Source organism: Aedes albopictus, chromosome 3 (assembly GCF_035046485.1).
Source record: "Aedes albopictus strain Foshan chromosome 3, AalbF5, whole genome shotgun sequence".
In the NCBI taxonomy this organism is placed as follows: domain Eukaryota; kingdom Metazoa; phylum Arthropoda; class Insecta; order Diptera; family Culicidae; genus Aedes; species Aedes albopictus.
Genome location: NC_085138.1, coordinates 73,226,178 through 73,241,656, shown reverse-complemented (window position 1 = coordinate 73,241,656; position 15,479 = coordinate 73,226,178). Strand labels below are relative to the sequence as shown.

Here is a 15,479-nt window from a genome sequence, read left to right as displayed (position 1 = left end):
AATTTTGTAAACAACAAGGCCACGAAACGTCAAAATCCCATACAAAATCAAAACAGTGCAGTGCCCTATAGGGCACTGCATGCTGCGGTTGCTAAGGTAAAAATTTCTAAGTCTTTGACTTAGAGAATTTTAGTCACGATTTTAGTCGACTTTCTGTTTCGTCCTGGAAAAAGCGTGCAAGTAAGTGAATTCGAACGAGGATTTTGATTGTCTCCATTAGCTGAGTAATTTTCGCAATATCGTTACAGACTCAGTAATGATGACAGCATCCAGAATATTTCAACCCAGCGCCAGTTGGGACGTCCTGGCCGAATGAGTTCCACCGAACCAGGAGATAATCGTAACCGAAACCTATTTAATGAGGGTAAACATATTTGAAGTGGATTTTCTACCAGCGTAACGGCGCAGATCATACCCCAGAGGACATGAACGCCAGAAAATTATCAAGCTCTGGAAAGAATGTGACCCCAGATATGCCGAACCTTTGCTAGATTGCCGCCCTCAAGACTCTCCTACCATCCATCTAGATGAGCATAACAGCGTACCTCTGCACTGATTAGATTAGAAACCCAAGTGAAAACCAAATTGTCTAATATAATTGAATAAAAGCTACAGTGCGGAACATTTAAATGAATAAAAAAGATATCTAATGGAATTTTGGGTCAAATTTTGGTTGAATTCCGTGGAAATTCTAGCATGTATCCGGTTGCTCTTATGGTGGAATTTATGGTGGACTTGAAAGAGAACTTCATAAGAAATTTCTGGGATTCCTCAGGGAGCCGGTTATGAGATTTTTTGAGAGGTTTATTCAGGACATCATCAGAAGATCGCTCTGCGATTCTCTCAGGAGTTATTATGAGATTCGTAAAGAGTTTTTTTTTTTTGAGATTCGAGTTCTTTCCAGCATTCCTACAGAATCTCCCCAGGAATTTCACCCGGGAATCCTTTTGGGTTTCCTCCAACAAATCTTTCTGAGATGGCCTCATAAATTTCTTCCGGGAATCCTTCAGGAATCCCTTCCAAGCTTTTTTATTTTCTTCCTAGATTCTTTAAGGTTTCCTCCCAGCAATTCCATCCGAGATTCCTTCAGGAGTCCTTTCTGGGATTTTTACAAGAACTCCTTCCGAGATTCCTCCAGAGGTTCCTTCTGAAATTTCTTTAAATGTTTCTGGAATTCCTGCAAAAGCTTATTCTGGAGTTCTCTCATCAGGTGTTCCAAATGTAAATGCTTGGAGTTTGTTACGAAATTTCCACAGGTGTTTTTTATTGAATTCCTTATGGAATTACTCCAGGAGTTTCAACTGGAATTATTCTATGAGTTCCCAATAAAATGTCTGCAGATTCTTTGAGGAATTCCTTCAACAGTTTTGTTAACAATCTTCAGGAGTCCCTTCTGGGTTTCCTCCAATAGATGTTTCTGGGGTCCCATTTTTACGGGAATTCCTTCTGGGAAACCCAGGGAAAAACCCGAAAACATTACAAATGAATTGGAGCAATCGCAGAAGAAACTCATCAAAGAATCCCTGAATGAACTTCTGGAGCAATCTCAGAAAGAACTCGTGGAGTAATCTTGGAAGGAATTCCTGGAGGAAACTCGATATGAATTCCTGCAGGAATCTCGTTAAAAATAACGCTTGGAGGAAACCCGCAAGGCATTCCTAAAGAAATCCAGGAAGGGATCCCTTCAGATCCATGATGGAAGAATTTCCCAGAGGAAGCCCAGAAACAATTTCTGGAGGAATTGCAGAGAACATTCCTGGATGTACCCTGGAAGGAATTCCTGAAAGAATCTCGGATCGAATTCCTGGAGAATTCGCAAAACTCCTGGCGGCATCCCAGAAGCAATCTCTGAGGTAATCGCGAAAGGAGTTTCCGCATGAATCCTGGGAAGAACTCCTAGAGGAATTCAAGATGAAACATTTTCAGAAATCTTATAAGAGACTCCTGAAAGAATCTCAGAAGGAACTTCGGATGGTATCCTGAATAAACCTCTCAAAGAATCTTATAAGGGGAACTGTGAGAAGTCCACCATAAATCCCACCATAAGCGCAACCGGATACATGCCAGAGTTCCCACGGAATTCAACCAAAATTTGTCCCACAATTCCATCAGAAATCTTGGGCCTGATTACAAGTGTCACTCCACGGTGAAAACAAAAAAGTGACACCGGTAATAAGGACGGTGAAAGTGATTCCTATTTGATTAACCCACAACTTTTCCACCGTGGAATCGCAATGTGTCATCGTGATCGATTTTCACGTTAAGTGACACCGCAGAGAACAGACATCCAGGCTAGAACAAATTTCATTCGGAAAGTTGTGTAAGGATTTGAATCTTTACTTGAGTAAGGTTGCAAACCAATACACGATGACAACACTAACGCCACCAAACACCATATTGCCACAGTCAGTGGTGAATTGAAACATTTCAAGTGGTGAATTAAATTAGTATGGGAAACTAACCGATTGCAGCGCCACGCTATTGCCACTTGTGTTGCCGATTTCAAATGGCCGTTAAATTCCTTACACAGTTTCGGAACTGGACTTGGATGTCTGTTCTCTGTGGTGACACTTATAATAAGGGCCCTTTTTTATTCATTTGAATATTCTGCGCTGTAGCTTCTATTCAAGTATATTAAATAATTTGGCTTTCATCTAATCGCACTCTTAATAACGGTGGATTAGAAATTCAAACTTCCTCTTTTTTTCAGCGGCAAGTGAAGGAAAGCTTGATTTGGCTCGGTACCGAGATACGCTGTTATGTTCATCTAGATGGATGAAAGAAGACTCTTGAGGGCGGCAATCTAGCAAAGGTTCGGCATATCTGGGGTATCATTCTTTCCAGAGCTTGATAATTTTCCAGCGTCCATGTCCTCTGGGATTTGATCTGCATCGTCACACTGGTAGAAGATCCGCTTCAAATATGTTTTACCCTCATTAAATATTTAGGTTTCGGTTACGATTATCTCCTGGTTCGGTGGAACTCGTACGGCCACGACGTCCCAACTGGCGCTGGGTTGAAATATTCTGGATGCTGCCATCATTACTGAATCTGTAACGATATTGCGGAAATCACTCAGCTGATGGAGACAATCAAAATCCTCGTACGAATTCATTTCTTCGCGCACATTTTCCAGGACGAAACAAAAAGTCGACTAAAATTCTCCAAAGTCCAAACTGTAAACAACAAGGCCACGAAACGTCAAAGACTTGGAAAATATTACCTTAGCAACCGCAGCATGCAGTGCCCTATAGGGCACTGCATGAAATTCTCTCCTTCTCTTTCACTCCTACAGAAATTTTGTAAACAACAAGGCCAAGAAACGTCAAAAACCCATACAAAATCAAAACAATGCAGTGCCCTATAGAAAATCATAGAAAAAAACAAATGATTGGAAAGGTGTTGCAATCTATCTAATCAACAAAAATCATTTCCTATTTATCTAAATGAGTTTTCGCTTTATCCCCTTATTTTTCCTAAGTTCGGAAAATTTCATTTCGGGTTATATATGTACATATTGGTTTTCGGGAAATGGTTTTAGGCATAATGACATTAAGGCAAATGTTTTATGGTCACAAAATCACGGAATTTCAAAATGTGACAAGCAATGTAAGTTTACTAAAGTACACAAGGAATGGAAACAAGTGATGATTAAATACCCCTTTCTAAAATAGTGAATATGGGGACATAAAATGATGGAAATGTAGACATATTAGTAATGAGTAATGATGTATAAAAGAATGATTTAATTAACAAAAAAATATCATTGGAGGCAATCATAGGCGACAACTTGTGACGTAGTTGGGGAGGGGGGGCGAAGCTCTCCAAAATTGGACAAAATTCATCTTTTTTCACCTCAATGCACTAGTTTTCACGTAAATACGCCTAAACTAGATGAACTGCGTCGAAATATTCCGAATTTGATTGGTTTTGAGAGGCCTCGCCCCCCCCAACTACGTCACAAGTTGGCGCGTATGGAGGCATACAACGTTTGCCGGGCCAGCTAGTAATAAATATAAATAATTGGAGATGAACCAGCCTCGGGCTAAAACTCTCCCTAATAAAGCTAATAATAATAATAAATAATATATGATCCGTCTTTTTCGTGCATGTGTGTGGTTTGTCATGATGACCTGATAAGTGCCAAACATTTTCATGGCTTGCTTTGTTGGTGTAATGAAGAATGTTGAACTACAAAAAAGTACACCGGAGTCTTGGAAATGTACGAGTCAATAAAGTTTGACGAAAAAACAATTTATGGCATAACGAATTCACAGTATGAAATGAGCAGGAACGTATAAGTATAAGTTACCCTTCTTTCCCATTAAATTTTTATTACACAACTCCTCCTTTCATTCGTCACAGTTCTGACCAAACAAAAGAGCCCGTTATTCTTTACCCGGTGGTCGGTGGCTGACCGACTGAAAAGTGATTAAATGAAAACGTTCAAAATATATTCATAAACCAATCAACATCATCGCCATCAAAACTTCAAACACAATAAAAACGCACCACCAGCAGCTTCTTTACAGCCAGTCGGTCGCAGTCAGTTGGTGGCTGAGCCGGCTAAGGGTAGGCCAGTTGTTCGCCAGTTCGGTAGGTTAGGTACTTTAGGTAGGTACATACTTCCGCAAATCCCCTCAATTAACTCAAACATCGACGTCGCAACACCGCCACTACACGAGCCATCGCCGCACTTTACGACGCCCATTGTATTCATCCTCCCTGCAGCCGTCCGTCGTAGACGTACCTACATCGCACTGCGAAACAAACAAAAAAATAAACAGTTGGTAGTCTCACACTAGCGCATAATATGTATAACGGTACGCAGGCAGGGTGAAAAATGCACACGCGCGTAAAACATTCGACGGCGTGAGAGAAAATCCCACGCTCTGGTGCGAAGCCGCACACACTCACAACATCGATGTTGGTGTGATGGAAAACGCCGAAAAGGGCGTTTTAGGCCCACAATCAATGGTAGCACAGAGAGCCACCCAAACGACAAGCGGCTGTGGTGTCCGAGCGGTTAAGGAGATGGACTTGAAATCCATTGGGTTCTACCCGCACAGGTTCGAATCCTGTCTACAGCGAAGTTATTTTTTTTATTAGGCAGCGATTGAGGTAGATGGGTGCGTCTATTACCTACCTCATCAGATCGAAAAAATAGTCGTATAGTCATATAAAAAAATGACAGAGAATGTTAATAGTCAATAGACCATTATCCTATTATTCTCATTAGGCGCCGGAAGGTTGATTGTCATCGATTGTTGCTTATCTAAATTCCATTAGTCGAGTCGGGTTGATTATGAACGTAAAACAAAGATGATACAAACGATCATTAACAAAAGAACAAAGGAACACTCTTTCCATTCATTTTATACAGCGAGTTTAAATCGATGAGCAATCAAAAGAACACGAATCATGTTCGTCTCGCTGAAGAAACTAATGAGTGAGAAAACCCATGTGAAGTATTTGTATGTTATAGCTTAGAGCGACAGTAGAGATTGACATTTTTCACGATTTGCTCCGGAAGGGGTAAAACCAGTAAACAATTTAATCACGCAGTTTGTGTGTGTTTACCACACCAACACGCAAGCCCTAACGTATGAAAACAATTTCAAGAATCAGAAACAAGAGATAAGTTTGTGTAAACGAATGGAGAATTGCAAGAGTCTTGAAGCCCACCGTATTCAAGGGGCGCCGTGGCTTAGTTGGTTAAAGCGCCTGTCTAGTAAACAGGAGATCGTGAGTTCGAATCTCGCCGGAGCCTATCGGTCCCTTGTGTACGAATTCTTCCAGACTTTCGAGAGCAAGGTTGCACCGAGAATTTATTTTAGGTGGTCTCACGATCACTCACTATGACAAAATTCTTTGGGAGAATAAGAGCCGATGCACACGAGCGTTAATTGACGCTGCGTGAATTCACGCTGCGTCGCCGCAGCGTTCCTGTGGGGCATGCGTTGACATTGCGTGCCGCACACGGTGCGGCGCGGCAGCGTTGCGTTCCCGTGTGCATTCTCCCATTTGATTGTGTGTAACTCAGGACGCACTTGCGTGCACGCTGCGTGGACGCGCCGCCCGTGTGCATCGGCTCTAAGGGTGCTATTTATTACACTCTTTGCCCAGACACCAAATATTTGACCACTTTTGGCAGATAAATTTTGGCAAGTTGTTTGGCTCTGTTTGTTCCTATTGGGGACTACGAAGCAAATTACCACAGTTGACCATGTGCGTGAAGCGCCGATTTTTTAACATGGGGAAGCATAGGAAGTCATTTTTAAAATGCTTCTAAAAAATTCAAAACATTATTTAATTAAAAACGGATTCATGTACGGGTTAAGAACCTTCGTTTTCTACACAATCAGTACTAATTCTGGGAAAAAACTTTTTAATCAAAATAATATGCTTAAAAGTTTGCTTATTGAATTTCTCATCACGTACACCAACCCGCTTTTAATTAAATATTGTTTTGATTTTTTTGGAAGCATTTGAAAACTGACTTCCTATACTTCCCCATGCTAAAAAATCGGTCCTTCACGCATACAGTCAACTTTTTCCAGGTGGCAGCAGCGTACCTTCGAACTCTCGAATTCGTTTTTCAAGAGTGACAAATATTTTTGTTTGCCAGGTACACCTTGGTCAAAATTTAACTGTCAAAAGTGGTCAAATATTTAGCATTCTTTATTACACCAACGAACCTAACCTCAAAATGACTGACAATTCTCTGGTCATTTTGACAGATGTAACATGAGCATTAAAAGGACGCCAACAAGATCGATAAAGTAGAATATATTATCCGTCTTTTTCGTGCATGTGTGTGGTCTGTCAAAATGACCTGAGAAGTGTCAGAAAGTTTCATGGCTAGCTTTGTTGGTGTAATGAAGAATTGGTCAAAGAGTGTCATACACTGAAAAAACTGGCATAGTAACGCTGACCAAATCGAGGTTCAAATTAAGACACTTTTACCACTTGATTTTGGTATACCATGATATATTCTTGAAACTACCATGTGCTGGGTTCAATTTACCATATCGCTTTTTGTTTACATTCCATGGTAGCTTTGTATAGTCTGCTTTACCATGCGTGCGATTAAGAGCATAGTAGATTTGACCATCAGGATATGATTTGAATTACTATGAGTGTGGACAAATAGTAATGGCCCCTTTCTTGTTTACATTTTAGAAAATTAAAAAAAAATATTGGCAAAGTACTTTATTTCTTAAACAATATAATTGTACACAATACAATGAAAATAATAATTAAACATTCTGGGTACACAATATCTGGAAACTTGGGCAATCGAAGCGGATCCGGATGCGGTGCTGGCTGATGTTTTTTTTTTCTGTTGAGGGGAATTGATGATAGAGGAGCAATCCCGGCTAAGATCCTGGTCAAGATATCTGCTGATTATCCAAGTAGCTACGATCTTCCGCTTTATGTTTTACGATGGGAATTTGGAACCAATGTAAACGGGTTTGGCCTTGGGTTCGGGTCATGGGCAGGGTGGCAGGGGGGGGGCGTCCCCCCCCTGGCCGATAGATTTTTTTTTTATTTAAGCCGACTCAAAGGTTATCAATAATTCAAGAGTTCCAGAAAAAAATAATTAAAAAAAAACTATTCTCTAGACTATTCTAATAATTAAGGTTTTTATCCACAACTATCAAACCTTTTTATCTTGAGAATCGCAGGAAATTTCGCCAAGTATTTCTCCCAGAGATCTACTCTTGGATCTGCTTCAATCTAATCATAGAATTTAACCAAATGACAAGCTTGGTTGAATTGTTAAATTTTGTGATGTTTATTCATGGAATACAAAAACAGCATGGCAAGTTTCCGGTAGGGAAAAAGAAGGACTTTGTAGAATTATATGCTGCTATAGAGTGCAGTTATGTGCTACAAGAATTTTCACTTGTATTCAATTCAAACAAACGTCATGCTAAGAGAATAATACCTGGGATTCTTTACAAATTCTTTCAAGGATATCTCCAGAAATTCTTTTAGGCATTTATTCAGGAACTTCTCCAAGGATTCTTTCAGAAATTTCTTAAGGGACATGTCCAGGAGTTTCTCTTTCGTGAATTTTTCCATGGACATCTTGCAGGGTTCAGATAGTTTTTTTTTTCAGGGTTTGTTCCAAGAAATGCTTCAAGAATTCCTCCCACGATTCCTTCAGTTTCCCTTAAGAATTCTTCTAGGAATTGCTTCCAGGATTTCTCCTGGGGTTTCTTAATGAACTGCTACAGTGATTCCCCAAGGAGTTCTTCCACGAACTCTTCTTAGAATTCCTTCAGGATTTCTCCAAGAATTCCATCTGCAATATCTTCAGAAAATTTTACTGGGATTTCTCCATAAATTTCTTCAGAGATTCCTCTAAGAATTATTCCAGAGATAGTCTGGGAATTGTTGCAGTGATTCCCCTAAAAATTCATCCAAGGATTAATTCAGAAATGCGTATAGAGATTTCTCCAAAAATTCCTCCAGGAATTCTTCTAGAGATTCCTCCAGGAGTATTTCTAGAGATTCCTCCGTTAATCTCTACGGGAATTCTTCTAGGATATCCCCCAGGGATTCCTCCAAGAATTTCTGCAGGGCTTAACTCGGGACTTCCTTCTGTGATTCTTTCTGGAACAACTTATTTTAAACATCCTCCAAAGATTCTCCCACGAACTCGTTTTATGGTTCCGCAGGCAATTCCTATTTGTATTTTTAAGGAACTTTTTTAGGAATTGATTCAGTACTTCCTCCAGGAACTGCTTAGGGATTTCCTTAGTAATTCCTCTTGAAATTTCTTCCGGGTTTCCTTCCGGAGTTAAGGATTCCTCCCGAATTTGTTCAAGAACTCAATCTGCGATTTCTTAAGGAATTATTTCTGGTATTCCTATACGAATTTCCTGAGAGATTCATCCACGAATTTCTTCAGGAATTCCTCTAGGAATTACTCCAGGAAATCCATCAGGGATTCCTTGAGAAATTCTTCCAGGATTTTTTCTAGGAATACCTTCTGGAATTGCTACAGGCATTCCTCCAGGACTTGCACTAAAAACTCTTCCAGGAACTTTTTTAGTGATTTTTCCAGAGATTTCTTCAGAAATTCGTTCAAGAATTTCTTCAGGAATTCCTCCAGAGATTTCTCTTGAAAATCCTTCGGAAATTTCTCCGGCGATTTTTTCAGAAATTGCTCCCAGAGCTCCTCTAGAGATTCCCCCAGAAATTCATCCAGAAAATGTTGAAGGAATTCTTACAGAGATTCCTCCTAGAATTCCTTTAAGGATTCCACCAGCAATTCCCAAAGGAGAATATCCAGCAATTCCTCCAGGCATTCCTCCAGGATTTTATTTAGGAATTTCTCCAAGAACTATTCCAGGAAATTCTCCCGGAATTACCCCAAGAATTTCTTCAGGAATTCCTCCAGCAATTTCTCTAGGAATTGATCCAGAAATTGCTTCTGGACATCCTTAAAAAATCATGCCAACAATTTCTCCAGGATTTTTTTCAGAAATTCTTCTGGAGATTCTCCAGGAATACCTTCAGGAATTTTTCAGGGATTCCTCCAGGAAATCCTCCGAAGATTCCTCCAAGAAATTCCCTAGAAGTTCTTGTAAAGATTCTTCCTGGAAATCCTCTAGGGATTTCTTCATAAATACTTCCAGGAAATTCCTGGAGGGATACCATCAGTATTTTTTCAGGAATTCCCCCAGGGACTTCTTTACAAACTTCTTCTAGGATTCCCCCAAGGATTTCTTCAGGAATTCCTTCGAGGATTTATATAAGAATGACTCCAGAAAGTCCGCTAGACATTCCTCTAGGATTTTCTCAAGCGGTTTTTTTTCTTGAAATAGGAAAATAATAGAATAGAAAAAGAAATTTCCCAAAATTCCTCTAGAAATTCATCCAGTAATTCTTTCAAGAATTTTTTCTAGAGATTCCTCCAGAAATTCCCAGTGGAATATCTCTAGGAGTTTCTCCAGGCATTCCACCAGGATTTTATCCAAGAATTTCGCCAGGAACTTCTCTAGGAATTACCCCAGGAAGGTCTACCTGAATTCCTCTAGGAATTTCTCCAGGAATTTCTCTAGGAATTGCTCCTGGACATCTTGCAGAAATTATGTCAGAAATTCCTCTAGGTATTTCTCCAGGAATTTCTCCCGAGATTACATCATTTATTGCTTAAGGGATTCCTCCAGAGATTTCTCCATGGAATCTCTTCAGGAAATTCTTTGAAGATTCCTCCAGGAAATCCTGCAGAAGTTTCTCCAAGGATTCTTCCAGGAAATTTCCTATGGATTTTTTCAGAAATTCTTCTAGAATATTCTCCAGGAATACCTTAAGGAATTTTTCAGGGATTTCTTCAGGAATTACACCAGGAATTAATCAAGGAACTCCATCATAAATTATGTCAGCAATTCATCCAGGAGTTACTTCAGGAAATGCTTCAGGGATTCCTTCAGAAACTCTTCCAGGATTTTTTCTAGGAATACCTTCTGGAATTTTTCCAGAAATTCCACCAAGAAATCTTCCAGTTTTCCCTCCAGGAATCGCTACAGACATTTGTCTAGGAATTCCGCTAAAAACTCGTCTAGGAACTTTTTCAGGGATTTTTCCAGGGATTTCTCCTGGAATTCCTCCAGAAATTCCGCTGGAAATTCCTTCAGAATTTTCTCAAGGGATTTTTCAGAAAAAAAAAATGGAATAGAAATAGAAATCTCCCAGAATTTCTCTAGAAATTCATCCAGTAATTCTTCCGAGAATTTCTCTTAGAGATTCCTCCAGAAATTTCCAAAGCAATACCTCCAGGAACTCCCCCAGGAATATTTTCAGGGATTGCTCCTGGACATCTTTCAGAAATTATGTCAGCAATTCCTCTTCGTATTTCTCCAGGAATTTCTACCGAGATTCCATCAGGAATTGCTTAAGGGATTCCTCCAGAAATTTCTGCATGAAAAATCTCTTCAGAAAATTCTTTGAAGATTGTTTCAGGAAATCCTCCAGACATTTCTCCAAAGATTCTTCCAGCAAATCCTCTAGGGATTTTTTCAGAAATTCTTCAAGAATAGTTCCTTCAGGAATTTTTAAGGGACTCCTTCAGGTATTTCACCAGGGATTTCTCCAGAGATTCCTCCAGGGATGTCTTCACAAATTTCTTTAAGGATACCCCCAGGGATTCTTTCAGGAATTCCTTCAAGAATTTCTCCAGGAACTCCACCAGCAATTCCGCTAAAAATTCCTCCAGGGATGCTTTCAAAAATAGAAACAGAAGTCTCGCAGAATGTTTGTATGCATTTTTTGCATATCTACAACTTTATTCAGAAACCATATTTATTCCTCTGAAGTGTTCTAGAATTTCCTACTATTTAATCTCTTTGCCATGTAAGGCTCCAAGAACTTCTCCGAATTCTAAACAGAAAGTTTTTAAATATGCTATTATTTGTGAAAAATACTCGAACATATATGTTATTGGTTTGATTCCTACGAAGAAGTTTGAGAATGTCCATGAATCTTCGATTTCATCTCCATTATCAAAATGCATTTCGAATCCTTTAACCCTTTCAGGACGGTTGGGTCATTTGCACCTCGCTGACGCGTTCTACAGCGGCGAGGTTGGTGAAAAAGTCTTCCCGAAGGGGTTCAAGAATGATCTAGAATGTTACAGAAACTTATTTTTCTTCTTGGTGAAGTTTTTTTTGTATTCCATTATGTTTGGAAAACTCTTGAACATTTGTATAAATAGCATTTTCATCCCTCCGGGGCATACACAATGTTCTAGAATATTGTTCTTCTCTTCTGCTTCTTCTTCTTTGCCCAGGAAAATTAGAAAAATGTCTTCTTATTTGAAACAGAAACCTGACGTTCTTGTAGAAAAGGAGTTTCTTTGAATTCAATTCTTCAACTTCGATTCGACTTCAATCTCGAACAGTGAGATCATATGATGTAGGCCCCACCGAATTATACGTGAAATATTTCAGTCAAACTTTGCTAAGCGTGACGGGAGGGCAGATAGACAACACCTGGATTCATATGCCGTTTTTGTTCTCCTTAATTTAGATTTAGAAAATGTTCATCCCTTAAAAAGATTCTTGAGCATTCTGGAATAATAATTTCCAGAAGTTTCCTCAGAAGCCATTGTAATGTCGTTTTCGTTTTTGCGGTGGTGCGAAACATTTCACTCAGCAATGGACTCATCAGAAGCGCCAGAAGGTATACTACCATGTATTCAGAAATGAAAAACGCCAGAAAGTATACTTCCAAGTACACACCTTTAACTGTTACAGGGTTCTAATCCCTGAAATGCTAAGAAACTTCTAGAATCTTCTCAGGAACAGCAAATCTTTCATTTCATTTCAGCCACCGTGAATGAATGTTCGGAGCGCATACAGCCGAGCAGTAAACTCGCGGGTATTTAGCCAAATTATGCTGAGGGTGCGAGAACTTCCAGAGACTTCCGGAAAGTCCTCGAAAATTAAAGTAGTTTAATATTTCAGAACATTCCAGAACGTTCTTCTTTTTTTCTGAAACTTTCAGCAATTTCCACAAAATTCTGAGAAGCATGCTTCGTTCCAATTGGGACGTTATGCCAAAAATAAGAAGATGTTTCATAATATTGCATCTTCTTTCTGGAGCGTCCAGAAACTTCTAGAAGGTCTGGAATATATAAGAAATTCAATACTCTGGAACATTCCAGAACCTTCTTCTTTTCTTCTGGAGCTTTCAGTAACTTCCAGAAAGTTCTTGGAATTTTCCGAATATTGGTGTTCCAAATCATTTCTAAAAGTTTTTCTTCTTATTATTTCGGAAGTGCTTCAACTATGGTGAAACATTTCAAAGCGTTACGGACAGACAGACATATAACGCTGGGATTTTATATGTATGATGAATATGTGAAATATTTCACAGCATTGGGCATCTCATTGAGAAGCGCCAGAAGGTATAATTCCAAGCATCCATCTTTTTGACTGTAAATAACTGTTGTAGGGTTCTGATCCATATAATGGAAAGACAATTCTAGAAACTTCTAAGGCACGCAATGCAACGATGTGCCTATGTAACGATGCACAAATGAAACGATGCATCTATGCAACGATGTACCAATGCAATTATGCACCAATGCAATGACGCAATAATGCAACACAGGTACAATGCTACAGAGCGATGAATATTATAGCTTTCATTCTGTGAAACATTTCGATGAAACATTTCAAAGCGTGACGGAAGGACAGACAACTCTGGGATTTTATATATATGACTAGCTGACCCGACGTGGCTAGCCACGTTAGCTAGAAAAAGATTGTTTTTAAAATTCCAGTTACACTTCTTCAATGAAACTGTTTTCGAGAACATTTCAGAATCTCTCTCCAGAATGCTCCTCTCTTGAACGTTTGGTAATCTCCAGAAAGTTCTAAAAAAAAAATCTCCAGAAAGTTCTCAAAATTTAATGAATGAATGGCTTTCCAGAACTTTTCAGAAGGTCGATTTGACATATTTTTTTTCTTGAACGTTGACAAACTCCCCGATCATAATCGGCATTAAAAAAATTGTTCCAGGAAATTCCAGAAGGTTAGTTTTCTTGTTCTTTCTGAAACATTCAGTAACTTCTGGAAAGTACCTGGAAAATTTAATGTTCCAGAATATTCTAGAGATTTTTTTCTGTTTTCATTTGGAATGCTCAGTAGCTTCCACAAATTTCTCAAACATTTTATGAATTTGGTTGTTCCAGAACCTTCTTAAAAGGTATTTTTCATTCTTTTTGGAACGTTCACAAACTCTCAGACACTTTTTGTAAATTTAAAAAGGTTTGCAAAAAGTCTTTGTCTTGTTTTTGTCCAGTAGCTTCTCGAAAGTTCTAAGAATTTTGATTATCTAGAACATTTTCGTAGATTATTATTCTTCTTTCTGAAACATTCAGTAATCTCTAGAAAGGTTTCGAATTTTAATGAATTTTGGTGTTCCAGAACATTTTAGAAGGCCCTTTACTTCTTTCTAGGACTTTCATTAACTTCCAGAAAGTTCTTGAAATTAAGAATGAAAAGTGTACAGAACATTCCAGAAGGTTCTTCTCCTTTCTCTGATTGAAACGTTCAGTAACGCACAGAAAGTTTTCGATATTTAAGAAAGTGTGATATCCTGAATATCTCAGATTTACTTTTGTAACGTTCAGTATCTTTCAGGAGGTTTCTGGAAATTTTATGGATTTTTATGTTCCAGAACATTCTAGAAGGTTCTTTTTTGGTTCTGAGCTGAGAAGCTGAGAAGCAGGGTTTGTCCCAGTTGGGACGTAATGCCAAAAAAAAATGTTCCATAATGCTGCCGAAGGTTCTTCTTCTTTTTTTTTCTGAAGAGTCCAGAAACTTCAAGGGGATTCTCGAAAATTTAAGAAGTTCCATATTTTAGAGCATTCCAGAGCGTTATTTATTTTCTGGAACTTCCAGAAAGTTCTTAGAATTTTTAGAATATTGATGTTCCAGAACATTCCAGAAGGTTCTTCTTATTATTCCTAAAAAGTCAAAAAAACATCCAGAATTTTCTCGTACCTTTTAGAAATTTAATACAACTATGGTGAAACATTTCAACGAAACATTTCAAAGCGTTACGGACAGACAGACAGACAACGCTGGGATTTTATATATATGTTGTTGTATGACGCTATTTGTTTAATCATTTAAGAATGCCAGACACGAATGCCACATAAGTGGTAAAGTGTCTTTAATAAATATTAATAATAATAATTTAAGAATGGTTTTAGAAACCGTTATTGTGCACTAGCAGCATAGCGCATAATAACAAGCTTTCTTCGATATTTATTCCACCATAATACAATCAAAACATGCTGGAGCCATGATACAACTTACGAAATTTATTTATATTTATAGATATGGTTTTATAATTGCTACAAAAACGATTCTTAAACGTTTCTTCAACATCATGTTACACCATGTAACAATAAAATGAGAAAATGATTTAACATTAACATTTCTGCATTTGTGTCTGGAATAGCTCTCTCTAATTATGTACCCCCAACATCTTTATTTTATTACATTTTATGGAACAAATCACATCAATGGAAAGACTCGAACTCTGGATCTTTGGGTTCACACTCGTCTGCATCCGCTCTGCTTCAATCCGAATTATATGAATCGGCAGATTTAAAGCAGTATATAAATATTCAATTCCTGAGTCGAATACATATGCTGCTTAAACATTGCTTACATATTTTATTCAACTAGGGTAATTTTCCAATTGTTGCACGGCTAAAAATTCGCCAATTGTTGCACACCTCATAAGAATAACATGGGGTGTGCAACAATAGGCGAGTTTTTAGCCGTGCAACAATTGGAAAATTACCCTAATTGTCTTCATAAACATTGAAGTTGATCAATGTTTGAATAATTGCAGCCGCAACGTTTAATCATAAGGCATGCATCCTAATTATTTTGCTAGTCTGTCAGTAATTCACGGTGTTGTGTTGTAAGATTGGTATCGCTTCG

At 38.5% G+C, this 15,479-nt stretch overlaps 2 non-coding genes across 2 annotated transcripts; both read left to right on the top strand.

The window, feature by feature from the left end:
- Positions 1–5,008: 5,008 nt before the first annotated feature.
- Trnas-uga (transfer RNA serine (anticodon UGA)) lies at positions 5,009–5,090 on the top strand. Its single transcript has one exon. It is a non-coding gene; the product is annotated as a tRNA-Ser (tRNA).
- Positions 5,091–5,696: 606 nt separating this feature from the next.
- Trnat-agu (transfer RNA threonine (anticodon AGU)) lies at positions 5,697–5,770 on the top strand. The gene has a single exon. It is a non-coding gene; the product is annotated as a tRNA-Thr (tRNA).
- Positions 5,771–15,479: the final 9,709 nt, after the last annotated feature.